General features: G+C 43.8%; 1 long non-coding RNA gene across 1 annotated transcript in view; it reads left to right on the top strand.

The window, feature by feature from the left end:
- The window catches only part of LOC137223424 (uncharacterized), an 81,972-nt gene that overhangs the window by 35,997 nt on the left and 19,270 nt on the right, over nucleotides 1–26,705 (top strand). Inside the window, exon 2 of the long non-coding RNA XR_010942866.1 lies at nucleotides 21,114–21,210. This is a non-coding gene — a long non-coding RNA (uncharacterized lncRNA). The remainder of the gene's footprint in view (nucleotides 1–21,113; nucleotides 21,211–26,705) is intronic.

Here is a 26,705-nt window from a genome sequence, read left to right as displayed (position 1 = left end):
CAGGATCATGGCTTTGCTTAAAAGTCATGAGGAGTTAGAGAGTCACCCATCCTTGATTAATAATGAAATGTGATTGGTTTTAGTCACGTTTATGCTAATACTGTCATCAGTTTTAGAAATGTTTATGCTAATATTGGTAATCTCCTTAAAAGAAGTGGTTCCCAAAAGTCAGGAAAAAGACGTGAGACTAAAACGTTAGATAAGTGGTTAGAGGCAGGTGATGGTGGGAAAGTGACTAGAGAGAAGAGCTGGGGGGCAGGGGGTAGGGGGTGGGACCTGGAGCTTGAAAGAACCTGGGCTCAGGGACAGCATGCGGAAGCCATGCAGCAGGGGCAGCATTGGTAATAGACCTGAGTTCTGTTCCTGAAAAATGGAAAAATGACTGTAACCCAGGAAAGCTGCAGAGGTTTTTTTTTTCTTTTTAAAAAAATTTTTATGGGAGTATAGTTGCTTTACAATATTGTGTTAGTTTCAGGTGTACAGGAAAGTGAATCAGTTATATAGATATCTATATATAGATATCTCTCTATATATCTCCACTCTTTTTTAGATTCTTTTCCCATATAGGTCAATACAGAGTATTGAGTAGAGTTCCCTGTGCTATACAGTAGGTCCTTATTAGTTATCTATTTTATATATAGTAGTGTGTATATGTCAATGCCAGTCTCCCAATTTATCTCTGTCCCCCTTATCCACTGGGTGTTTTGATTTGGGTGGCTAGAAGAAAGATGGTTTCAACTGGAAACAAGGGGGTAGGCCTGGAATTGAGGTACAGAGAGTTATCCCTCACTCCCAGCCCCCTCCAGAGGCCATGAGGACCAAGAGAATCATGTTCAGTCCTTGGGAAGTAGATTTGAAGGTGAACCAGTGTCATTACAATCCTGATGTGTGCCCGCCTAGGTCAAGTTCAATAAGCCTAGGTATCTGGAAATTACCTAATTTGTATCCTGTGATATCACCTCAGTGTTCAGAATTTTCTCTAAGCAGTGACCATATGAGGACATGGTACAGGGGTAGGTACCATAGGAATAAGAATATTTCAGGAGCATGGTCTCTGGAGGAGAAACCCCTCAATTCTTGAGGTAATAATGGCATAAAGTTACCTAAAAATGGACATTCAGAAGATCAGGGCTTCTTCACAGAGGCTTTGAGAACTATAAATCCTATGGGCTCTATGTTTCAGATAATAAGACTGTCAATTCTGAAAAAGCAGCTGAATTTATCTTGTTGAGCAAGGGAGATAGAATATTGGAACACAATTTACTTGAAGATTGCTTGAGCAGGACTTATATATACGTTTCTGTGTGAGTACAGAGGGTTTTGATTCGTTCTAAGAGAAGAGAGAAACCTTTTTATTAATTCTAACAGAATCAGGGAATAATGTTGATCGGCTCTTGGGCCAAAGCTGGGCTGATTTAGCCTCTACTCAGTTTAAAGCTGTTTCATTTTGGTCATATAATCCCAGATAGGATTTCAAAAAGCGAGGTTTCTCAAGGATCATGATTTTTTTTTTTTTTTTGCGGTACGCGGGCCTCTCACTGTCGTGGCCTCTCCTGTTGCGGAGCACAGGATCCGGACATGCAGGCTCAGTGGCCATGGCTCACGGGCCCAGCCGCTCCGCAGCATGTGGGATCCTCCCGGACCAGGGCACGAACCCGCGTTCCCCGCATTGGCAGGCGGACTCTCAACCACTGCGCCACCAGGGAAGCCCGGGCCATGATTTTTAAAGAATAAGGTTTCTTAGTGCTATGTCCCTATGCTCACCAGCAGATGCAGTTTTACAGTTTTGAGCATATTCAATCAGTCACACCAAAAAAGAGTTTGAATTCTGTGGTCTAACCATGTTTACTGATCAAATTAACTGGAAAATATTTGAATCTCGTATTCATTTTGTGTTACAAAGACTCAGTCTTTAGCAAAACTTAACACTCTTTCATGCATTAAGAATGGGAAGCCTAAAGTGGGCTGTGTGTCCTAGAAGTAAAAGCCATGGGTTACGGCATCTGGACCAGAGGGATTCCAAAGTACGTTCCGTTCCGTTCCATTCCATTCCATTTCATGAACATTCATGAAGCACATGATAGTAATATCATGCCTACTGTGGTTACGTGCCTGGGTGCCTGTTGTTTTACATATGCAATCTCTGATTCTCAACAATTCTGCAAGAAAGTAAGGGTATTACTATTACCATTTTACAAATGAAAAATCTGGGGCTTAGATAACCTGTCTAAGGTCATCCAAGTGGTAAACGACGGAACAAGAAATTTAACAAAGGTCTCTCTGACTCCAGATTCCAAGATCAAACCTCTGTACCTTGCCCACACCTCTCTCCCTCTCCACGTGACTCCATTACAAGTGCGCACCAGGATTGCCATAGGATGGTTCTGAGGGGTGCGTTTTTGCAAGGACAAGTAATTCACCGAGAAACTATTGCTACCCATTTCAGGCCTCAGTTAGGACGCTCACTGTATCTTCAGTATCCTAGAGGTAGCTCACGAGACAAACTCATTTCAGCTAATCACCAAGCCACTTCATCACCATCTCTGCTTTGGGTTGGGAAGGCACTGGAATGGGGACACTTCAGGATCGCCCAGCGGACAGAGTGAAATGTTAGTAAAAGGTTTCCCCTTAGAGTTGTGGTTCTTCACTCTGACTTTGGTTTCCCTGTTCTCTACCTATATTTTCAAGTCCATCAGTGCTTCCAATCTGGACAAGAATCACCAACTGTAATGGCTCATACCAAGGTTTAACTGCTAAGTGCGTCGCTAAACGTTTTTTATTTTCAAAAGAAAAAAAAGATAGAAGACAATGGCTAACCCAGAGAAAGCGACCATTAGCAGCACAGATCTTTATGCATTCATTAGTCTTTGGTACCTAACTCTTGAATGTACCTGGTACTGAAGGATGGCAGAATGTGCTTCCTCAAAATATGTCACTTGGGCATATGGGCAAGAAGGACACTCTGATCTTCCTTTTTCTTGCCCAAAGCAGGAGATAAAACTCTCATGTGAAAGATGCCCTCCCGGTACCAGAAGGAAAGGAACATTCTTATCACCAGAGGCGGGGAGTGGAGGCCAAGAGAACTCTGTACAAACAGACCTTGTTAAAATAACTCTGATCTTCCTTTGCTCTCCCCGTATGTTTCAGTTATTCTTCCACAATTGCCTCTTAGTTCAACCTAGTATATAAACGCACTTAGATTTTGCCTCTTCTTTGGGTCTTCATTTCCTTATGAAGGCTCCTGTATCCTGTAAAGCTTGTATTAAATACACCTGTATGCCTTTCTCCCGTTAATCTATCTTATGTCAATTTAATTCTCAGGCCCAGCCAGGGACTCAAAGAGGGTAGAAGTAAAATTCCTACCCCCCCCCCGCCCCGACAGTACCTATGGTACCGTGCTCAACCCTGCAAAGTGAGACTGAGTAAAATCCACTTCCTGCCCTCAGCGAGCCTGTCTTCCGTCACAGAAGACAGATAGGTCAACACGAGCATGGGAGCATGGCAAAGGCATCACTGGAGTCATGCACAGGTGCCCAGAGCGTAGACGGAGGTGGCAGGGGGGAGGGGGGAGGTGGCAGTGTTACAGGGAAGGCGTAGCTTCCTTTTGCCTGACCATCACGTTTCTGTACGACCGACATTATTCAGACCATGAGACGTGAGGGTAAATAGCTCTCACAGCTTTCAGCTACGTTAGGCGACCTCAATTCAAGCTGGCTGGTGAATCAGCACGTCCCTGTGATCTTTTAGGCATGTGTCCTTGCGTTCAGGACTGAGAGGTGTTGTTCTTCTAAACATCAAGAGATGCACCGCAGTGGAGCTTTCCAGAGGTTCCTACTCATCCCAGAATATGGATGTAATGGTGCTAGTGATTTCTTTTTAAAGAACTTTCCAATAAATTAGGATTTGAGGTTAAGGTAAAACTGCTTCCGGCTTCAGAACAATCATGTTAATGACCCCTATGCAATTTGGGAGATGTGGAAATGACTGTTGTCTAGTTGTCAATTCCACGCTTTGTGAGGGAACATTTCTGGTGGTTCAAGAGATCCACACATTCCACTGGTGCTTATTTTTAATTGTTTTGATGGTGTTTCTCTTGATTATTTAGTGGATGGCTTTTAATTTCCTTGAACATAGAAAGTCTGAATCGTATGTGATTCCTTGCACCGTGCATAGTAAATGCAGAGATTCGAAGGATTTAGGGCTCCATCTAAGTGTAAGACATCGTCATTTTCAGGGCCAGAAGCCCAATCTACTTCAAACATCTTCTCACTATACAAGAGTCCTTTGAATGAAGTCCTCTCTCCCCCCACCTGCCAATTTTTGTAAATATATGTTTGTGTAATTTGGCCATTGTAACATTAGCCCACTAAGAACCATAGCTAAATAACATAGGATTATTCCTGCTTTTAAAGAAATCAGAGATCCCAAGGTAGAGGTCAGAGGGAGCATGTGGTGAAGGAAAATTTGGGAAAGGGAAATCTGCTGAGGGCTTCTAGAAAGCACCGGCCAACTCTTGATAAGGAGCCCCGTGAAAAAATAACCAAGGCTGGGGGCAAACTTGGCCCGTTTTATGGTTTTGCATAGGGTGAGCCTTTTAAGGCGGATAGGGCAGATGATTTTATTTGGCTACTGAAGTTACAGTCAATGGCCACAAATTAAATGCTGCTATAGTCAGAAAGCAAATTTATTTTTGGTATTACAATCCGTTCTAAAACGTTTTTAATATTAAAAAAAGGAAACTTGATGAAACAATGCATTTAGAATGAGTATATTTAAGTTTCTTTTAAAAATTTTAAAAATTTCTCTTAGGGAAATAATTGAACTGCATTAAATTCCAAGTGCAAGAAAGTATACACTCTCACGTTCTGTCTTTTGTCCAGCCAGAAACTCCTCCTAACATAGAGCAGTGGTTCTCACACTTGGCCAATGATCTGAATACCATGGAGAATTTCGTATACATTCTCAGGTACTATCCTAGACCTACTTTCTCAATATCCAGGCGTGGGATCCCAGAAAGCTGTATTTTTTTTTTCTTTTTTTTTTGCGGTACGCGGGCCTCTCACTGTCGTGGCCTCTCCCGTCGCGGAGCACAGGCTCCGGAGCGCAGGCTCAGCGGCCATGGCTCACGGGCCCAGCCGCTCCGCGGCATGTGGGATCCTCCCGGACTGGGGCACGAACCCGCGTCCCCTTCATCGGCAGGCGGACTCTCAACCACTGCGCCACCAGGGAAGCCCGAAAGCTGTATTTTTAAAGGCTGTCCAGGTGATATGGGGCCTTTGACGGATCTGAGAACCACTGCCATAAAACAAACAGGGATTTAAAACTTTCAGTCTTATCTCAGCCTCTCACTGAATATGCTCCTGTAATGGTTTAAGGTAATAATGACCTTGTTGGAGGCTCTTTCCTGTTGATTAATGACCAGCTGGAAGAAGTTGTCTCTAGGATCTTTCAATTCAGACTGCCAATAATTACCCAACTAAAGGTACGCCTGCAGTTCAAATGTGTCCCGTTTTCCTCTGTGAGGAACATTGCACTCTTAGGTTGCCTTAATTGCATTCCTTTCCTAATTCATCTCTCAAATGCCACAGTTGCTGCAAAACAGAAAAAACAAACAAGAGGATCAAAGTGTATGTCTCTGCTGGAGCAAACAGCGGCAGAGAGGCACGGGAGAAGATTCAGCTCTTGGGTGGATTTCGCTGAACTGTTCTATTTGAGTAGCAGCGATTTGTACCAGGTAATGTGAACTAGGTTGCCCTCAGTCTCTTTGCAGATTACACCCCATTTCCTTTACTGTGCTGCTAAGTAATTCTCAGGGAATTATTCCCCCTCAAACTTCTCTCCGCTAACAGAGTGATCTGCCACATATGCTTCCACTTTACGTACCCCTGGACAGCCGGTGGCTTCATAAACTGCCTGCCTTTCAAACCATTCAGGCTAGAGCTGCAATCTTTCCACCCACCCCTTTCCCATGAGGTAAAGAGAATGTTCATACCTCAGGTCTTGTTACCAAGCAACATAGCTCCATTTGCCAATTGCCACCATTTCCTTCTCATAGTATTACAGGCCTTATTATTAACATTTAGTTCAGAGAAATTGCTGTCATTATGTGAAGTAACTTCCTTTAGAGGTTATTCATTAACCTTAGGTATTTTACTGTGTAATTATAATTGCCAAGTGCCCGCAGGCTTCGAAAACCTTTGAACTCCTCAAGGTATTAGGGGATGGCAGAAAGGATATTATCTGCTTTTTCTTCCTTTTCTGGTGGTTTTAATCTCGAAGGTGTCCCATTTCCCCCGTGGAGGTGTCTGCCTTCCTAGAGGGTAAACTTCCAGATTGCTGACTGTAAACTCAGAAGATACCGACAGAGGAACTGGCCTGGCAGAGTCTGATTTCCCCAAATACTGGAGTGGAGGGAAATGGTTCCTCCTTTGTCTTAAGGAAAAATAGCGGGGATATTCCTAAGACCCATACGGTTGGCACGTACACTTGTTTGTACGTGGGGCTCCGTGAAGACCTCGCACGATACCTGCAATTGTATACGGTGCACAACCTCGTTCTGACACAGTGGAAGCCCGTCAGCCTACTGCTCACTTAATGGCTCCGTAAAAGCAATTTTTCACTCCCCGGCTCTGCAGGAGCCAGGTGTGCTGTCCATCATACGCCTATTATATAGCCATCCTCAGTAGCCACTGCTTACACAATGACCCTGTGATTTGCCCCATCAGCGTGTGGCTGCCAGCGTCTTTGGTGCCCACCCAGGACACCTTCAGGTACGCATGTCACCTGCATTTGCAGGCAAGGCTGCGGGGAAGCACCCCCTTTCTGTCTTTGTTTCAAGACGAACAAAGGTAACTGGCATTTTTCTTCCTCCCAGCCACATGCGCCTGCAGCACGGGTGCCCCCCAAAAAGGAAACCTGTTTCCCTCCTCCTAGGGTTCTGGTTTCTCCACCCCCCGCATCCAGTCCCTCCGGCCTCTACCCAGACTGGGAGAAGTGGCCCGACCTTCCAGGTAACCAGATTCCCCAGATGGGAGGGGCGAGGGCCTCTGGGAAGGCAGCCACGTGACCTCACCTGCCACCCCGGGAAGGCGCCCCTGTGTCCGAAAACTCGGGAAGGGCGAGCCCGGAGTGCTGTTTTGAATCTGAATTTGAAGCACTCAGAGTTCCTGAAAGGGTGCTTGCCTCCGACCCCGACGGCCTCCACTTTGATCATTACCAGTGAAAAGGCACGGCCGGCCGTGGGGTTTTCTGGCGTGAACCGAACTGCCCGACAAAGGCAGCGCGGTCTGCGGAGGAGAAGGCCGAGCGGGTGTCCCAGGAGCTGCGGCACAAGTCTGGACACGGAGGCAGCACGCGGGGAGGGCCGAGCCACCCTGGCAGGAGCCCGAGCTGCAGGCCTCAGACTGGAACCGCATGCCTCCGTCACTTCCCCGGCTCTGCCGTCCCTAGCGTGCCCTTGACAGCTCTCTTCTTTGATCTGGAAAATAGGAGAAGATAGGGGACACTTTGATATTTTTTAAAAGGCGCGGGGATTTGCAGCTTTCTCCCCCAAATAAAGGGCTGATAGGGAGTTTCTGGAAGAAACATGCTGTCACATGTAATCTAATGAGCTTGGCCTCCTCTTCCAGTGCCCATTAATCTATCAACCAACACCGAAAGCATCTAAGTGTGGATTCTGTGTGCATTGGAGAAGTAAGAGCATGGTCTCTGCTTTTAAGGGATTTACGGTTTAGCTGGGGAGATGGAATATATCTGAGTGTACGACGCGGTAATAGCTAACATTTACTGAGTACTTCCCGTGTGCCACGTTCTGTGTGGTACTTTCCTTTATTCCTCATAACAGCCCATCAAATAGGTACTGTGTTATCATCTCCATGTTACAGATGTTTTAGCGAGATCACGTGCCCCCGGTCACACCGTGTGCGCAGTCAGGCTGTGTGTGCATCAGATCTGGTGACTCCGGAGGAGAGAGGTGCGTTTGCAAACCCAAGTCTGTTGAACATGCAGTGATGGTGAGCGGTCCGTTGCATTTGGCCTCATCCTCTCCGCCCCGGTGCCGAGACTGTTCTCCTTGCCCTCCCTCTGGAGAGCAGGCCAACTGCCCGGAGGAACGTTTTTAGCCCCCAGTACCCTTTGGGACCCTACACAGGTTCTGTTTCTTCCCCTTCCTCTGTCTTTTCCTGCTCAGCAATCACAGCCCAGTTCTTTTTTCCTTAGGCGACATTAACCTTGTACATGCCTCTTGTTTGTCCTCCGTGATTTTATTATCCAAGTAGATAGAAGGGACCTAATTCAAAACGAGTAAGTGTACAAAGCAGAACTTCACCTCCATGAAGCGGAACTTGATGGTCTCTGAGGTTCCTTCCTTTCAGTGATTCCTTCCCTCTCTGTTTTACATGGAGCAGTGACCTTCCTTAAACACAGTCAGGTAGAGTCAGGGTTTTACCAGTACCCCAAAGGCAAAGGCGGGGCTCACAGTTTAGCATCTTCAACTCAGTTTGCCACTCATGGGGACTAAAGGACGAAACAGAATGTGGCTTTCTCAGGGAAGCCAGCATCTTGATCATTTCTAATAGTGTAAAACACTGGTCCATGGGATTTTATGAGTATCACGGGGAGACACGTCTTTTGACCTGGTGTATAATCCCACATCTCTGGGCGCTGGGCTAATTACAGCAGCTCCTTGGGCCATGGGTCCGAATGGGAAACATGGTGTTCAGAAAATTCCAGATTGACGGGAATTAACCCAGGGTCCCCTGTTCTTTATGTTGTATCCCTAGTCAGCCTAGTCCATGGGGATTGAGAAGGCCCAGAAATCCTTGTTTAGTATAATTTCGTCTTCCTTTAACCGGAAATAATAGTTATCTGAAAACTTGCTACACTTTGTTGTGCTTTTATTGAGCACCTCTCTTTGCATCACCTATCGGTAAGAAATAATGAAAGAACAGAGTAGGTGCTGGGAAGCCTGGGTTCTGTTTTCGGACCTGCTGCTAGCCAGCCTGGGACCCGTGATACCAACTCCCATCCATATGGGTCTCAGTTTCCTCACTTTTAAAAAAATAAAAACTTGGACCAGGCCAGTGGTTTTCAAATCACAGCGGCTCTGCTCTCATCTTTTAGGTATTGCAGTTTTGTGAAAGATATTTGTTTACTAAATGGAAAGGGAGACTCACCGACAACAACTGTTACAAACCCACTGCTCTAGAGGCTCGCTGAGGTCTTCAGCTCTAAAGTTCTACAGTTCTCTTGAAGGCCGTGGGTAATGGCCCTGCTCCTTGGGAATCACAGCTGTTTCGTTTGGCTGGATTATAAATTGCACGAAGGACAGAAGTTGGAAGACAAGGCTGGAAAGGAAGTTTCAGTCCAGATTTGGGATTGCCATGGGAGCTTGGCCAATCTGGACACTGTTTCGTTGGAATTCAGGTGCCAACAATGATTTTGGAGAGCAAAATTTGGTCAGTTATGTTTTGCATGCAGCTGTGAGTAACAGAGACCTGAAAAATAGTAGCTTAAGCAGAGAAGAGTTACTTCCTTATATAAGATCCTTCAAGATTGGCAAACTTGGGGCAGGCACGCGAGCTCCATGCAGCCATCAGGGACCCAGACCCCTCCTAGTGTTTTGCGTTTCTGTTTAGCGAAGCAGGCTTTCCTTCTCACAGTTACCTCATGGCCCACGATGGGTGCTGGGCTCCACCCACCATGCTTGCATTGCAGGCTGGAAGGAGTGTAAAGGAAAAAGGGCACGCATCCCAGCTGAGTCAGCTCCCTTTAATCAGCCTTCTCAGCGGTCCCTCACGACCCAGTTTTTTACATCTCATCGGCCAGAACTGAGTCTTATTGCCACACTTAGTTTCAGGGAACCTAAGAAATGTACACTTTATTCTGGGCAGGGATGTGACTAGCTGAAAGTCGGGGTTCTGTTACTAAGAGAGAAGGGAAAGTGGCTATTGGAAGGCAGCTTTGTGTGGTCTCTGCTACAGAAAATGATCAGAACTCTGCCCTGGATTCATTTAGTTAGTGGCAGTAGTTGGGAAGCTATGGACTAGGTGGAGGGAATGAGAACCTGAAACTGGAGTGACCCTGGAAAGGCGGGTAGGGGAATGAGGGGGAGCTCATGCAGAGGAGGGCCAACAGGACTGTCCAGGTTTGACGGGATTTCATCAGCTGGGTGTGAGCACGTGGAAGGATGCAAAGAACACTCCCGATTTTAGAAGCACGTGAAAGGGATGCTGGTGATGCCAGTAAATGAAATAAGGAAGTTGGAGGAGGAGTTTTAGGGAAGGAGGTCATGAATTAGGTTTTGGACAAGTTGAGCACGGTGCTGGTGGTACACCAGGACTGAGCTTTGGGGGAATTTGTATTGTACATTTCCAAATAGAAAGGAAGTTCACCTAATTTTTTAAAATCCTAATATCTAGGATGTCCTAAAGCCTCAGATGCTTTTTGGGGCACATGTTGTTATTTAGGGACGTTCTGTTAATATGATGGAGTAAGGCAACGGGGTTACGTCTTCTCTGCTGAACCCGAGCTCCACAGAGATTCTTTTCCATCGTTAGGCTTAAGGATCCTGAGATTTATGACAAGGATGATGTTCTGGGAAAATACCTATTTCTTAAAAGAGCTTCTTCCCAGAATCCCTGTGTGTTCTTCCACACTGGAGAGCTCACATACGGACAAAACACAACACTCTTCCATTGTCGTCCCGGGGCATGTCTTAGTAGCAGGTGCCCTTATTTCCCTTTTGCTCTGAGCCTCCATTGGGCCCCACTTGACCTTTCCTGTTTTAGGTCCACTGTTAGGGTGGCACAGGCTAGGTGGGGCTGCCCTTGCATTTAGGAGGAGTGTACGTGAAGGGCCGTGTGCAGCACCTCTGGGTCCTGGAGAAAAGCTTACGTTGAAAATGTGGAGGGAATCTCCTAGCAGTCCAGTGGTTAGGACTCTGTGCTCTCACTGCTGAGGGCCCAGGTTCAATCCCTGGCCAGGGAACTAAGATCCCACAAGCCACATGGTGTGGCCAGAAAAAGAAAAAAAAAGTGGAGGTGAGGGCCCAGATTGCATGGGGAGTGGGGACAGATAGCAAGGTTACTAGTAAAGGTGGTCAAGAAAGTAAAGATTAAGGCAAGGGGTTGTGAGGTCAGGCAGCAGAGTTTAAATCCACTGAGCATCAGGTATTATGGGGAGGGCTCTCAGTGCACCTTGCCTGGGTAAAAGCAGGTCCTTAATAGAGAAAACCTGGGCCAGATAATCCCTAGCGGGGGGGGGGGGACCTTAAAAAAGCCATGCTCAGTGAGAGAAGAGAGAGTTGTCCACCCAGCCTCCGTGTCCTATAGAGTGTTAGTTACTAGTATGCTTGGTTATATAAACCTAGATTTTGGATATCCCTTCCCTTCAGAATTTTGAAGGCATTGTTCTCTTGTCTTCTGGGTGAAGGTGTTGCTGCTGAGGAGTGAGATAGCAATCCTGACCACTGGTCCTTTATTTGTGACCTTTTTTTTCTTTATGGTAGCTTTTAGGATCTTCTCAACTGGACACTGACGTGTTCTGCTGTAAATCTTCTATTATTCAGTGTGATGCTCCCTTCATGGGCCCTCACTTGTGTCCTTCAGGTATGGGACATTTTCTCGTATTATCTCTTTGATAATTTCTTCATGCTACATTCTCTGTTCTCTCTCTCTGGAATTCCTATTAGTCACACGGTGGATCTCCTGGACATCTTTTCTCTCCTGTTTTTCATCCCTTTGCTTTATATTCTGTGGATCTTTGTATTGCCTTCTTTATAGGGTAAGTAAAAATAATTTTTTCTATTGTCCTCAAAAGGTGGTTGTGGTCCAATGAATGGAGATGGAGTGGGGGAGGGTGGGAAGGCTTTTTGGCACCAGGACGTTTTCTGGTGGGGAAGCGCTCTGAATTTTCCCCTCACTAAATCATCAGCCACATGGCTCTAGTCTTCCATGTGATTTGACACAACTGAAATTCATTGGTTCCTTGGATTTCTGAATGGAGATGGAGGCCTTCTTTGCAGCCTCAGTTCTTCCAGCTTTCTGTGTCTCCTTGGCTTAGAACATGTGTCTGGGTCCTTAATGTAACTAATGAATTGAAGAAGTGGATGGTTACTATTGCATCACCTGTTGTTATTCGTATACAGATCCTGGCGATTTAGTTGTATACCTCCAGGCAGCCAACTGTCCATATTGCTTGAATAAAGCTGTCTTTCTGAAAAAGTTAATTTGAGTTTTAGAATATTTTCACTTGAACATCATATTGGCATCATACGAATTTAAGAATGCTTGTTTGTTTATTGTATTTTTGAGCATTTAACAGAATAAACCAAAATAATCTACTACCTATCTTTGTCTTATGGAGACTTGGTCTTATAGAGACTCAGGCCTTGCTGGAGATCTAAATATCCTTGGGGGACTTCCCTGGTGGCGCAGTGGTTAAGAATCCACCTGCCAATGCAGGGGACACGAGTTTGATCCCTGGTCCGGGAAGATCCCACATGCCGCAGAGCAACTAAGCCCATGCACCATAACTACTGAGCCTGTGCTCTGAAGCTCGTGTGCCACGACTACCAAAGCCCACGTGCCTAGAGCCTGTGCAACAAGAAAAGCCACCACAATGAGAAGCCCGCGCATGCGAGAAAAAGTAGCCCCGGCTTGTGGCAACTGGAGGAAGCCCGTGTGTGGCAACGAAGAATCAATGCAGCCAAAAATAAATTAAAAAAAAAAAATGTCCTTGGCCACCCCGTTATCCCTCCCACCACCGCCCCCCTGCCCCAGCTTCTTGGCAAACTCTCTTCATTTTATTTTTTTATTTTTTATTTAAATCACATTGTATGCAAAGATTTTTTAAAATTAATTAATTAATTATTTTTGGCTGTGTTGGGTCTTCGTTTCTGTGCGAGGGCTTTCTCTAGTTGCGGCGAGCGGGAGCCACTCTTCATCGCGGTGCGGGGGCCTCTCACTGTCGTGGCCTCTCTTGTTGCGGAGCACAGGCTCCAGACGCGCAGGCTCAGTAGTTGTGGCTCACGGGCCCAGTTGCTCCGCGGCATGTGGGATCCTCCCAGACCGGGGCACGAACCTGTGTCCCCTGCATCGGCAGGCAGATTCTCAACCACTGCGCCACCAGGGAAGCCCCTGTCTTCTTTTTACATTCTGAACTACCGCTACACCATCTTGGTTCTTCCATTTTCTAGACTGTCTCTTGCTGCCTTCCACGCCTCTCTGTTTTCACCCTTCCTGATCCTCTTCTTCCTTTCATTCTCTAAGTTCGTGTTTTTCAAATTGTGGTTTATGAATGTCCAGCATCAGAATCCCCTGGGGCCTGACCAGACAAGTGGATCAGAACCTCTGGGAGTAAGCTGGGGACGGCTGAGGAGTCTGCCCGCTGATCACGCATTCCTGGGGCTTCTTGTGACACCTGAGTTCAAGACACGCTGCTCTAATGCCTGATACCCACCAAACTCAGTTCCTGACACTGCTGTTTGTTTTTGCCCTTTTCTCATGGGGGGAGGTTCATACACTGGCAGGCTTCACTTTCCTGGGAGGCACCAGAGGCTCCCTTCCCGTCCTGCGTCAAATCTCCTCTTTCCAGCTATTCCCTGGGCCTCTCCCCTATGCTGAGTGTGACCGCTCACCCTGGCCATCTATTGGGGCAACCTCCCGAAGTGTTAGGTACTGTTCTCCCAGGTCACTTTGTAGATGAGGACACAGCGCCTGAGAGCGATCTACGTGGTAAGATTGGCTTTGTTAGGGAGAATCATTATAAATGCGTTTTGAGTGCATGGATGAGAGGGCGATTCACCTGAACGCACCATCTTGATAGACTTTATATGGGATCTGGGTGTATTGTTCTTCTTGAGTTACTTCTCCTAGAACCACTGGGAGGTAGGAGAGGGGGAGCAAATGGTAGCGTTCAGCTTTAACAATCACAGTGCCCAAGCTCTGGGAAGCACCCTGGAATATGCCAGGGCCAGCCAGGAGTGCCTTATAAGGGAGACTTTACCAATAGCATTTTGGGGGGGAATGGTGTGGTGCTCATTGACTGTTGGTTATTGTAGCACTGGGTCAGTCAGAGGTCAGGGAAGGGGGGAAGCTGTGGGCTTAGAGATGGAACAAGCAGTTCTAGCAATCCCTGCGAGATCCGTAGAGAGAACACAGGGCTTTAAAAAACACGTTTTGGGGAATTTTCTTTATAAAATTATCAGAAGCGTAGATCACTGCACTCTTCATACCCTGCCTATGAAACAATACAAGTATCATAGGGAAAAGCCCCATTATGAGAAAGCAGTTAGAATAACTGCACGTTAGGAGAGTTAGGTCACTGCTGGCCGATCTGACGGTGATTTGCATCCGCTTCAGTACCGGGGAAAGGAATGTTTGATCTGACAGAAAGTGGAGGAGGAGGGCAGCCTCTCCACTTCGCAGGTCGCTGCTGGCTCCCCCGGGGATTTACTGCTTCCTCCAAGGAGCTCCCACTGCAGCTGGAATAGAGGCTTGTTTCTCCAGCTGTCTAACCTTCAGTGTTATCTGTCTCTCTTCGACCTCTTAGTTTTATAATGAGTCAGTTTATTTGTGTGTGCAAATTGAGTTTTCTTAGAAATAGAACAGAGCTAGAAAGAGGCCCGTGTTTTAGTCGTTTCCTCTGAAGAAGGAGAAGCAGCCAGGGGACCTGGCACCGCAGAAGGTGCTTGTGCTCTGACAGCCCCTGTTGTTGGTGTCTTTTAACACCGTGGAGTGAAGTCTAGTGGTCAGAGGAAGATTGTCTCCCTGTGGGAGGTGGAAATATCCTCAGGGTTTACCAGCTAATTACTTCTGGAGGCCCTAGGAGCTCAGAGAATTTGCTTAGCAACTGGCCTGACCGGTCCCCCGACCCCTGCTGTCCCCTGACATTACCCGACTTACCAGCGGGGCTGATGGAGCAGTTTGGGAACCAAACACGATCCAGCATTTTTGTGAAAATGGTGCCAATCTTTTCCTCGATGGGACCTGAGCCTGTAACCCAGTCCAACAAAACGAGGGAGAGGAAGCCAAAAAAAACTTTTTTGAGAAACAACACAGGCAGTAGGAAATCATACTGGTCAGGGCTTGTTTTCCTGACTCAGGGCCTCATTCCAACCTGTTGCAATCAGCTCTCCGAGTGTCTATAGGGACACCCTGGCGCAGGGGCCCCTCGGAGGAGAGGAACTTTTTACATTTGTGTTTGACTGGGCTCCTTGCCAGGGGCTAAGTTCAAAGTGCAGTTTCCAGTAATTTGCTGGGACTTCTCTGTGGGTTTGATAGGCCAGGACAGAAGCCTGCAAGCTGAAGTAATATTTCCTGATTTCTGTCATTTCTTAAGAAGAGAAGGAAGGTTTGTGGAGGGCCTGGGGGTTGGTGGGCTTTTTGTTGGCTCTGAGAGCAGATGGGGCTCCTGTCTTCCTCGGCCCTTTCTCCTCCCGTCTGGGGCCCTGGGCAGCCGGGCACTGGGCTGGCATCACCGGGGCTCCCTCCCCGAGCAAACGTGAGGTGCCCGTTCGGTGAAGCCCATGCGAGGCTGCCTTGATTTACTGTGTGCTGGCGTTATTCGGAGCCATAAAGTTGTCGAGTAATGGCAATATGTTCTTATTTTCTCATATCTGTAGGATGAAAGTGAACATTTTTATAATCCTTCCCTCCTCACCACATTCAGTTCCCCTGCGTTAAACATGTGGGCTTGATTAAAGGGGAAAAAGAGCTACAAAGAGAAGTTAGGGTTTATACTCCTTCCCTCCACCACCCCCTTCCCAGCACGTTGAGGGCAGGGCTCATCATTTTGTCATTTCATCTTTGTGTCTCCCCCCTGTGTCTGGCAGAGGACCTGACACGTAATAATTCTGAATGAATCTTTATTCAATGAAGGGATGTGGGGAGCGATGGCATCTCATTTCAAAGGAGTGTTCGGTAGAACAATGTAATTTCTATGTCAGGTAGAGGCTCATAGGAATGATGCTTTATTGATTTGATTACAGCTCATTTTCTACAGCAAGGAATTATCTTCCAGAAATGTTTTCTCTGGTCCCTGCTTCAGCCACTCTTTACTTGGAAAGGACCCAGCTGAGCATGGAGGGCGTTAGGAGCTGAGGAGAGAGACGGAGTGGGCAGTAGTGGGAGCCCGAGTTGAACTCTTCAAGTTTCTTTAGTCCCAGCACCAAGTGGCCATCACCTTTCAATTGTCCTCCCACTACTTCAAACACGCTTAAATCCACAACAACAAAACCCCAGGAAGACACAGAGGGATGGGGGTGAGAGGTGGGTAAAAGGGCCTGGAAACAGCCTGTGGGAGTTCCTTCCCCAGCTCCCTGACTTTTCCTACAACACACTTCTTTTCATTTGCTAATTCGCCTGAGAACGACTATCTCTACGGCTGCTTTTCCTCTAGTCTGGAAACTTGAATTATAGCAATTTAACATTATAACATAATTCTACTGCAATAAAGCAGTTTGGGGCTGGCAGTGGTGATGGAGTGGATGTTGGTGGAAATGGGGAGCCGAGAATTGACTCTAATGGATTTTTTTTCTGTATTCGTTTAAGAAATGTTAGGATAAAGCCATGTTAGTATGAAATCTTATTTAAATATTTTAATTAGAGGATTGGTGCTATGTAAAACCATCTAAATATGATGCCAAAAGAACTAGTTAAAAGCTTAAAAGAAGATGGGAGACAGTCTAGTTGTGTGGACTTGTGTTACGCAAATCACGAGTTTGTATAATTTTCCCCCTTTACTGAATTGATTTTGTAACTTGCGTGAATGATTATTTGTTTTTACAATGTGGAATAAAAAGAGTCTCAAATATTTCAGTAGTCTTTAGTTATAATTAAAAAACCAAAACAAAAACAAAGAAACAACTTGTGGCAAATGGTCTAGAAAACCAGGCTCTGTAGGTAGATCTCAGGGACATGGAGAACAAAGAAAGAAATGAACTTGAAAATTCTCCTTGCCCAATGACTTCTCACACCATGTAAGGAGATTGGGTAATTTAGATTGTTGAATGAAGTCAAGACCGCTTTATCATCAGACCGGTCTCTTTAAGGCAGGGCATGGATGGCCCACAGGTGTCTGACTATTACCCATCCGCGTTCAAAAAAAGAGAGATGCCTGCAAAAGACACTAGGTTTAAAGTTGATTTAAAACATTTCTTACTTGCTCTCAGTTCCTGTCTGTGCTAGGTGTGATTAATTGCATCCTGATTCCTCTATCTGTAGTGCTGGCCTTTGGCATTTAGGGAGATAATATTGGCAATTTCACCTACTCACGAGGTATCCTAAAAGCCCATGATGGTGTATAATCTCCGTCAGGCCCAAAGCTCTGACATTTCATCCCGTGTGTGGGAACAAGTGGCTTCTGCAGCGAATAAAGTGCCCAGCGCCTCAGGGTGATTCTGCGGTTCTTCACGCGTCCCGACGGATGCAGCCCGCAGCTCTTGTCAAGTGATCAACATTTGGTCCCTTGTGAAAAATGGACCTTCACCCAAAGTCACCCGAGAGACTGATGGAAATGGCAAGTGAGGGTCTACGAAAATGAAAGTTCTTAGCCAGAAAATACTTCTATACAATTTTTAATCCTGTATTTTTAACGTCATTAACCTCTTAAGAAGCCTCAGGAGTCACTTAGACTTCTCAAATGTACTTTCCTACATGTTATGGAGAATGCTATATGCTGTCGTGATAGTTAAGAATTTAGAATTTGTATGTTAAATAACCGCTTGCGAGCATAGATTTGGCTTTTCGTTTTTGCTATGCTTATGATATTTTGGAAATTTTTTTTTGGCTATCATGCTGTTAGAATTAATAACTATTTTAATACTTGTTTGGGGACAAACAGTATCCTAGGCCCGTAGCATTTAAATGAACAGTATTGAAGTGGGTGACATAAATTACATATTTATAACATCTCAGCTATGTAAATGACTAAGTACGCCTTGATCAGAAAGACTTAGAAATTAAAAGCATTAAGAGGCGGGCTTCCCTGGTGGCGCAGTGGTTGAGAGTCTGCCTGCCGATGCCGGGGACACGGGTTCATGCCCCGGTCCGGGAAGATCCCACATGCTGCGGAGCGGCTGGGCCCGCGAGCCATGGCCGCTGAGCCTGCGCATCCGGAGCCTGTGCTCCGCAACGGGAGGGGCCACAACAGTGAGAGGCCCGCGTACCGCAAAAAAAAAAAAAAAACAACCAAAAAACCAAAAAAAGCATTAGGAGGCAATTATTCATATAGAAAAAGCATTCTGTGCTACAAGAGAGGGTTGGCCACAGGTTATGCTTCAGATACGGGTGGTGTTTCTTTGGTTCTTTAATTGAGATTGTTTTTCCAAGTGAAGTACAGGCTGCTCCCAGGCAGCTCTTCCTTTTCACCCCTACATCCACCTCTTTTTTTTCCATTGGGAGTCCTTTCTTCCAACTCAAGTATCGCAGAGCCAACATAAAAACTGGGTGGGAAGGAAGAAGGAACTGAAATGTAATTAATGTCTTCTCTGTTTTATGTACATTAGTACCTTATCTCATTTAATTCTCATAATGTCCTCTGAAGTTGAGGTACTGCTAACACCCCATTTTGTAGATGAGGCTCAGTAAGTCACACAGCAAGAAGGTAGAGACATTTACATGCAGATTTGTGCAGCTCTGAGGACAGAGCTCCTAGACACCCCCAGCAGCCTCCAGCCAGGAGGTATTTAGCGTGTTTGTGTTGGGCAAAGGGCATTTCGTGGCCTTGCTCCTCTTCCCCTAAAGGTCTGACCACATCGTTTCATTTCTAGTGAGTTTCCCTGATACATTGAAAAATACGGTTGAATTAAGGAACGTATCTATTGCATAAAGCACAGAACATCTGATTTCTTTTTTCCTGTGTCGATGAAAGTTAGAATTCATGTCATGCTTGTAGTAAATGCACTTCCCGAAAAGCTACTCTTTTAATGCATGTCGCCTTATTCTTTATTTTCAAAATAATTCCAGACATTTCAGCCCAAAAGCTATACATCTAGGCTATAATTTTAAATTTATCACTATGCTATCCTTCTGAAAACTTTCAACTCAATTTTTCCCCCCTTGAATATGTCTAATACCACCATTACCTACTAACTGTGGATTGAAATAGCAAGTCATTATGATGTCTGAATTAACATCCAAAACATACTGGTTTTCTTCCAGGGTTCCCATATCTATTATTGTTAAAACATGTAACTTAAAAAACTCAAATGGTTTTCCCAAGCCAATTCTCTAATCACAGACATAAATTTCACTCCATTAAGGAAAGGAAACCAGGCAGTATGACTAAAGTTAGGAATATGATCAAATTTCAAGGGAGGAAAAAAAACCCCCACAACGATTAGGCGTAGAATTCTTTCCACTTCTTTTGCTTACAGAACACGGTTAAATTAAAACCCTGCTTTCCTGCACAAATCAGAGCGTGTAGCCCTTTAAAATGGAGGGGCTGGGTTTAGGTATGGAAGCTGCCATGCCCTCACTCTGATCCGACAGGGCATTTTGCAGAAAGGAGGTATCCGAGTGCTGTTGACTTTTCCCTGGCATGGCTGAAGGGTCATGGAACTGGTGAGAGCCAGTAGGACAGGCTCTCCTCCTTCCTGCATCTCAGGGTGATTGGAAGTTATTCAGTTGCATTTTCTCCCATGAAATACCTGTTGCATATTTATAAGTCTTTTAAATAATGACAGTCCCTGAGAACTTGTGATAACCAGACAGGCCTATAAATAAGGAAAGGGATGTGGTGGGAAAGTCTAGCTCCCTAGGCTATGGGTGGCAGATTCAGTGGTATTCTTTTGATTGCTGCTCCTGAAATACCTCAGCCCCTCAAGGTTGCTTTTTAATGTTTATCAAGATTTTTTTTATAGGCGTCTCTTTTCAATCTACAAGACTTGCTTCCTTGCTATTTTGTAAAGCTGAGTGGTGTTCAACTAGCTTTTAAAAATGTTTGCTTTCACTATCTGTATTAAGAATAGGAGCAAGACAGTTTTCCACCCCCAGCTCACTGACAAATCCACATGTTTCCTTTGAGAGTGTTCTTTGAGACCCATATTCTTGATTTCATAGGAATAGCCATACACACGTACACAAAGTATACACGAAATGATATAAAAGTACACAGCTTTGTGATGACCTGGAGGGATGGGATAGGAAGGGTAGGAGGGAGGCTCAAGAGGGACGGGATATGGGAACATATGTATACATATGGCTGATTCACTTTTGTTGTACAGCAGGAACTAACACAACATTGTAAAGCAATTAGACTCCAATAAAGATGTGAAAAAAAAGTACACAAGCTTTAAAAAGTACGTAAAGTAATATAATTTTTGATGTTTACCTTGTAACTGATGTACATTTATATATGTTGAATTTGAAATAGGTCAGCAGAGTTAGCAGAGAAAGAAAAATCTTTAAAAACTTTCCTTAGTGAGTCAAAAAGGAAGACAAGAAAAGTTTATTTTTTAAATCTGTATTTCTGTTGTTAGAAATGAGATTTATTGGAAATAAGCCTTTTAGGAAGCAAAGTAGCAGTAATTATTAAAGTTAAAAAAACCCATATCTTTCAACCCAGCAATCTCCCATTTGGGGATCTGTGTCATATAAGAAATATCTGTAGTTATCACCAAGTGGCTCTCTATCACATTACCCTATTTTAATTCTCTACATATGACTCAATGGCATCATCTGCTATTTTTCTTGTTCATTTGTTCACTTGTTTGTTCATTCATTCATTTATTGTCTTCTCCTGCAAGAATGTGAGCTCTATGAAAACTAGTACTGCACCTGTTTCCCTTACCACTGGAACTCTAGCATCTGGAATAGTTGCTGGCACAGAGTAGGTCCTCAATAAATATTTGTTGGATAAAAGAAATAAAGCACCCATAGATCAGGATATTTATTGAAGTATTATTGTAGTGGCAAAAAACTGGAATCAAGAGAATGCCCATTAGTGATGGGCTGGTTGGGAGACCCACCATGCCTGGCTCAGCCGTGTGGTATAGGGGTGAACAGCACGGCTCTTGTGTCAGGCTGCCTGGGCTTTAATCCCTATATTCCTCTTACATGTATGATGAATGGCCTCGGGAATGGTGCTAAGCTTCTATGCCTCTGTTTTCTCAGCCGTAACATGAGGACAACAGCGATACCAATCTCAGAAGGTTTTTGTGAGAATTAAGTAAAAGTGGCAACATAATATGGAAAGAGTCCCTGGCACACAGTGAGTACTCAATAAATATTATTATCTCATGACATATTGAAAAGAATGAATTAAATATCACTTAACAGAGGAATTTTCATCATGCACCGTTTAGTGGGCGACATATGTGCAGAGAAATGTATTTGATGGCTGCTACTTTTATAAATTTAACAATGAAATGTAAAAATCCTATATATGTATATGTAGTATGTTTATAAGGGCATAAAATTAGGAAGATACACACTAAGTATGTAAAGCTGGGTATAGGAAGGGCAGGACTGAGGGGTGGGAAAGAGAAGAAGGGAAAGTTGAAAGGCAACAAAATGACTAAATAGTAAGGCATTTACATTACCAGCACGTTACTGAAAACCATGATTAAATTACAAAATATGTGGGTTTAGGTATTTGTACACGTTGAGGTGCTTAGAAAGTGAATCTCTAAATATTAATGATGGTTGTCTCAGAAGGATTGGGACTCCAGGTGACTTCTTCCTTATTCTTTGATGTATTTTAATTTTTGACAGTAAGCATGTATTATTTATATAATCAGGAAAAACAAGAAAAAATTTTTACTGTCAGGAAAAAAGAAAAAAGCAATGCTTCTCTATTTCCATAACAATCTACTAAGGGAAGAGAGCCGGCATTTGAATGCATGTGTCTCTCTTCTAACAGTTTCAGAGCCTGAGGAGTTGTCAGTACCCAATTTAGAAGGATCACGTGGCCATGCAGTCTGAGTACGAGATGGATTTAGTTTTTGGCAAATCACATGCTTGCTACCTCAGTCTTGTCCTGTTTTGGAAAGGGGAACTCAACTCTGAGGGATTATATGAATCGACAGTGTGGTAAACACAGGCAAATGGGCCACAGAATTCTTGAAAATGGGAGAGAAAGGAATCACAAATGCCCATATCTGCAAATAGTTCAGCCACAGAAGGCTCTTTGGACCCAATTCTAGAAATTTCCTTAAAATACTACTTGACTCATGTCAAAGCTTTGTTCAAAACCCTTATAACCTTTGTATCACTCATGAGATAAAGTTGAAATTCTTTTTTTAGATTTTTTAACATCTTTATTAGGGTATAATTGCTTTACAATGATGTGTTAGTTTCTGCTGTATAACAAAGAGAATCAGCTATACATATACGTATATATCCCCATATCTCCTCCCTCTTGTGTCTCCCTCTCACCCTCCCTATCCCACCCCTCTAGGTGGTCACAAAGCACCCAGCTGATCTCCCTGTGCTATGTGGCTGCTTCCCACTAGCTATCTATTTTACATTTGGTAGTGTATATACGTCCATGCCACTCTCTCACTTCGTCCCAGCTTACCCTCCCCCCTCCCCGTGTCCTCAAGTCCATTCTCTACCTCTGTGTCTTTCTTTATTCCTGTCCTGCCCCTAGGTTCTTCAGAACCATTTTTTTTTTCTATTCCATATATATGTGTTAGCATACGGTATTTGTTTTTCATTTTCTGACATAAAGTTGAAATTCTTTAGGCTGGTGTCAGAGTCTGGATACCTGTGCTAACTCTCTCTGCCACGATTTCTTTACCCCAGCTCTCTACTTGAGTCTGTGTGGTCGTCCCAGTGTCCACTCGGAATCTCTCCTTCCCTTTGTTCATGCCCTTCCCCCTCCTTTTCCCTTTTCTGAATCTTACTCATCGCTAAAGCCTCGGCTCAGGTCCATCTTCTCCTAAAGGATTTTGAACTATCCTGGTCGCTAGAGCCTTCTCTGGCCTTTTCCCCACCGCTGTTCTTCCACTGCAGGTGGAAGAACATCATTACCTTTGCCCCAGTCACTTAGCACTCACAGGTGACCTGTAACCATAACTGGTGCACCAGATTCATATGCAAATGTTTCTCCTTCTTCAACTGGGATACTCTCCTCCCCAGGAATAGGCTTGTGCCTCTTTCTCCCTGTATTTCCATACTTCCTACCACATTAACTTGGGTAGAGTTGGCATGCAGTAAATATTTGCTGATTGATAGGTATGTATAGGTATTTTCTGAAAACCAGAAGTAGGTAGTCATCCCATAATCAGTGTCTGTGTTGGAGCCCTTATGTAGAAACCCATGTATTTGCATATAAGCTTATCTATCAAGATAAGAATGCCTGCCTAAATATAGGAAGAAATTTTAAGAGCCTTTCAAATCCTCAGAAATGTGTGTGCACTCAGGTATGAATCTATCAATACATTTGCCATAAACAAGATGAATGAAAAATGAAACTGAATGAGAGACATTTTATTTTTGAGAACTGGAAACAGTGAAACATTAATAAGGATAATAGTAACTAACACATATATGGCTTCTATTATAAGCTAGTTTGTCTAAATACTTTTCGTATATTTACTCACTTAATCCTTAAAACAACCCTATGAGGTAGGCATATTACTTTGAGCCCCATTTTACAGAGGATGAAACACAATCAGTCAAGCTCCCACTGGTACTGAATTTCTTTAAGCTGTTAAATTGAAATAGGAATAATTTTCTGATTTTTTGACTTGTAAATTTACCTACGTGAATACATCTATACAAAGGACAAAGCCCACACACTCAAGTACTTTGTAGGTGGCATGACTATGATTCTTTTTAAGGTGAGATTTAAAAGTAACAAAGTTGGCTTAAAGAAAAATTAGCAAACATAGCGCAAGGAAAGTTTTGTAAGGCAGACATCTTCTGAAGAAGCCATTTATGTTTAATCTGGGAATTTGGTCACTGCTCTTCTTCAGGACTGTTTTTAAAAGTCAGTATATGCTTCCTAAAAGGAAACTTGATCTCCCTTATTAATAGTTACATCAGGTTTTAAACCAAAGCCAGCTTTATGACGTACTTCATTCACATCATCTTGGCTGTGTATGGTTATGATTTTACCCTCAGAGGCTGAAGGTTTGCTGTCATTGAAGGGGGCTCACGAGAATCTTCTAATAGTCTGCCAAGGGAGTTTCAAGACAAGAGTTCCAAAAATGTTGGCAACATCTTGTTGCCCAGATTCTGGGAAGATCAAGCCATTATCCAAGGTTGCACAGCTATTCAGGGACAGAGACAAGATGAAGGTCCAGTCTACTGGTTTTCTGCTAAACTGCACCACCACTAGAGGTCTCAGCGAGAGACTGTGGGCTGGCCCTGGACATGGTGCTGGGAGAGAGAGAGGAGTCCCTTGGGGAGTGGAGAGAAGCACGTGGCGGCATTGACCTGAAGCCTCTCCTTCTTTGGGAGCAGCAGTGCATCAGAATGGTGAAGACTGAAAGACTGGTCAATCTTTGTAGTCTATTTAGCTGTTGTGCGGAGGAAAGGGGATTGTTGGATGCCTGTTTTGCTCCTCAGTAAGGAGAAGGAATAACAATTTCTCATGAGCCAATCGTAACCATTTAACAATGCAGAAACTCTAAGCCCAGACTTCATCCAATTTTGTGGATCCTAAAAATGATAATAGCTAACATTTAAGTGTTTACTGTGTATCAGGAATTACTCTAGATACTTTATATGTATTATATCATTTGATCCTCATAACAGGCCATTTGTATCATCCCTTTTTACAGATGGGGAAGGCGAGTTACAGAGAAGTTACACAACTTGCTATAATTTCCCCAAGATTACATCTCTATTAAGTAGCTGAATTGGGATTCAAACCCAGGCAGTTTTGCTTCAGAGCCTCATCAGTTTAAAAAAATTGATTATGGAAAATTTCAAACATATGCAAAAGTAGAGAGAACAGTGCAATGAACTTCCATCTACCATCTCCCAGCTGTCACAACCATTGGCCAATTTTTTTTTTTTTTTTTTTGCGGTACGCGGGCCTCTCACTGTCATGGCCTCTCCCGTTGCGGAGCACAGGCTCTGGACGCGCAGGTTCAGCGGCCATGGCTCACGGGCCCAGCCGCTCCACGGCATGTGGGATCCTCCCGGACCAGGGCACGAACCCGCGTCCCCAGCATCGGCAGGCGGACTCTCAACCACTGCGCCACCAGGGAAGCCCCATTGGCCAATTTTGTTCTATCTGTATCTCAACCTCCTTAGTGGTCTCCCAGCCCCCTTCCTGGATTATTTTCAAGAAAACACAGACATCCTAACATATCATCCATAAATATTTTAGTAAGTACTGCTAAAAAAATAATGGCTTAAAAAAAACACACTTTTCCATAAGACGCACATTGTCTCTATTTTTGTGACATTAACAGCTTGGAAGATGATTGTCTAGATCTGTGATATTCTTTCATTTCTTCTTCATTTATTTACTGTAATACTTTCCCAATACCAACAGTTTGGCTATCCTGATGTATCGTATGCACAGGAAAGCCCAGATAGATGCTAGATTCACAAGCGCCTCTCTCTCTATTTCTCTCTCTCTCTCTCTTTACTAGTTTCAGTGAGTTGGTTTTTTCACATCAGCCAAAGTTGATCACTTCATGTGTTTAAAGGAGCATATTGAACTTACGGATGTTTAAACATATTAATGGTTGTAGTAAACGTATTTGGTACTTCTTTGATGGATTTTTCTTATCAATGCTCAGATTGTCCCGTTTGGGTCAGTGGGAGCCTCTTCAAGTTTGGTTTATGAGTCCTTCAGTCATATTCAGCAGCCCCCTTATTTTCTGGTATGACAAGATGTTCTAGGCTTATCTTGTGTATTTCTTGCCCTAACCTGGAATTAAGCATTTTTCCAAGGAGCTGGCATTCCTTCATGGGAAACAGTATTATTTAGAGACCACAGCCTGGGTATGGGGGGTGCTTATTGCTACTAGGGTGGTCATTGTTTCCTTTCCTTCCTTCTTTCCTCCCTCCTTCCCTTCCTTCCTTCCTTCCTTCCTTGCTTCCTTCCTCTCTCCCCCTTGCACCTTTCTTCCTTTTCTTTCTTTATAAAGAGAAGCTAAATAGTGAGTTGTTACCAATAATTAATTGTTTTCTCTTTCTTTATAAATCTATATATAACTATATATATAATTAATATTTCAGAATAAAAATATAAAATGGTATTAAAATATGATTATCAAAACCAGTTTGAATTTATTGTGTAACCCAATTTATTGAGTTGTTACCAATACTTAATTATTTGTTTTCTCTTTCTTTATAAATTTATATATAACTATATATATAATTAATATTTCAGAATAAAAATATAAAATAGTATTAAAATATGATTATCAAAACCAGTTTGAATTTATTGTGTAATTCATCTTTAGAGTATATACCACTAGGGATGTACAGTCAAATTATTGTCTTTTAAAGTCACTTGAAATGAACTGTTCTCTGTATAATCTAAAAATGTGCTTGGTGGTTAAATTTATTTGTTTCATTCTGCTTTAGAGTTGTAGTGTAGTTATTTTAAATTTCTCTTAATTTTGTTTTGAAGTCATGTAAAACAAGGTCTATTCAGAGACGTCTGGCTTCCATTTTTGTCTCCCCATCCACCATTAAGTAATTTTTAAAATTTCATTGTTTATCATTCTTTTTTTTTTTAATAGGAGCAAGTATGTGTAGCTATTGGTTGCCAACTTAAAAAAATGCACAATGTGA

This window comes from Pseudorca crassidens, chromosome 4, assembly GCF_039906515.1.
Source record: "Pseudorca crassidens isolate mPseCra1 chromosome 4, mPseCra1.hap1, whole genome shotgun sequence".
Lineage (NCBI taxonomy): Eukaryota > Metazoa > Chordata > Mammalia > Artiodactyla > Delphinidae > Pseudorca > Pseudorca crassidens.
Note: the sequence above shows the minus strand (reverse complement) of the source record. Positions and strands in the feature narration are given on the sequence as shown.